This window comes from Pteropus medius, unplaced genomic scaffold (genome assembly GCF_902729225.1).
Source record: "Pteropus medius unplaced genomic scaffold, Ma_sr-lr_union100, whole genome shotgun sequence".
NCBI classification, from domain to species: domain Eukaryota; kingdom Metazoa; phylum Chordata; class Mammalia; order Chiroptera; family Pteropodidae; genus Pteropus; species Pteropus medius.
In genome coordinates, this window is record NW_024345599.1 from 1,419,301 (window position 1) to 1,420,932 (window position 1,632).

Sequence of the window (1,632 nt, forward strand, 5' to 3'; positions counted from 1 at the left end):
CCAGACTTGGGACCACTCAGCAAGAGAGATGGGGCATGCTTAGGCCAGATGCTGCTTGTTTAGGTTTTGTGAAGCTTTGAGAGATTTTAGAAAAGTCTACAGCATGAACCAAGACAGGTCATTGTGAAAATCCACTGGAACTGGTTTGAGTGGGCCCACGCTTTGGGAGTGGCAGGGTCTCAGGGAATCACCAGGGTGTGCCAACCAGTGTTAGCTAGGTTGAGACTCAGATATGGCGCCTACCTATGTCTGCAAGCTGGTCAGGGGAGGGTCAAAAATGAATCAATGCCCTGTGCCAGCACTTCTTTCTGGGAGAAAGCTGCTCCTTCAGCCTTCGCCCTGAAGCCAGACAACTCAGTTCCTCCCCATATGTTCCTGATGCCTTTCAAGCTGCTGCCTCAGAGCTGGAGCTCAGAGCGAGTGAGTCCATTACCAAGTAAGTCTATGCATGGGCCCCTTAAGAGGAAAGTCTGTGACTCCCTAAGCCCTTGGTCTCACTCAGCCACAATCTCAGCTGGTTTTCATAGCCAGAAGTTGTGCAGACTTATCTTCTTTGCACTGGAACCCTGGGCTTTGGAGCCTGGTATGGAGCCAGACCTTTCACTGCTCAGGGTAGACCTCCACATCCAAGATATTTCTTCTGATTCTCAACTGCGCACACACAAGAGTTGAACAAGCTCATTTTGCATCTCCTCCCCTCCTACCAGTCCCGAAATGGCCTCTTCTGTGTGTCCCCAGTTGTATGCCATTAGTTCAACTAGATTTCAGGTGACTCCCAATGATAGCTATTCTGTAGTTTAGTTGTAATTTTGATGTGGTGTTGAGAGGAGGCAAGCACAGTGTTTACCTACTCCACCAAATTGACTTGAACTCTGCATGAGAAAAATTTTAAAAATACTCTTTCACTCCCTACCTTCTTTCCAGGGTTTGACAGGCACCTGGTTTCTTATCACCGCTAGGATTGTCATATAGACTCAAGACAACTTTGTGCAGTACAGAGATCAACTCTGGAAAGTCTGGCTGCTTAGGAAGGCCAGATCCAGCTCCTGACTTAGGCTTCTTTCATTTCATTCCTAATTTTCTCTGATGATGGATCTACCTCCCCTTGATTTTCCTTTCAAGCAACTATAGTAATTTTGGAATCACACCTGAAATGGATTTACTTTCTGAGGTTGAAAATTTAATATATTTGATGTGATAAATATGTCTCCTTTATCTCCTTTAAAACAAGAGAGGGAAAGAGAGAATAAGAAAAGTGGAAATGAGATTCTGAATTATCCAGAGTAAAACATTTTTAAAGCAAACCGCGCTAGATCTTGAGCTTTTCAAAGGTCAGTTCCTCAGACAATTTATTTCAGAAGATTTGGCTTCTTAGATAATTGGTCTTCTTAATCCTTATTTTGGGGCATAGCTATGGCTCTCCTGAGATTGCCAACTTCCCCCATCCGGATTCACAGCATGGACAGGTGTTTTCTGTCTGGACCAAATTACTTTAAGTGTTACATTCGTGGCCTAAATTGCTCAATGTCTATTTAAATTCAACAGATTTTTGCTCTGCGACCTTTAGTAGGCCTAATTCCAATTCTGATAGAGATGGGAATGACACACTGAAGAAGGTGTTTGCCCTTTGCT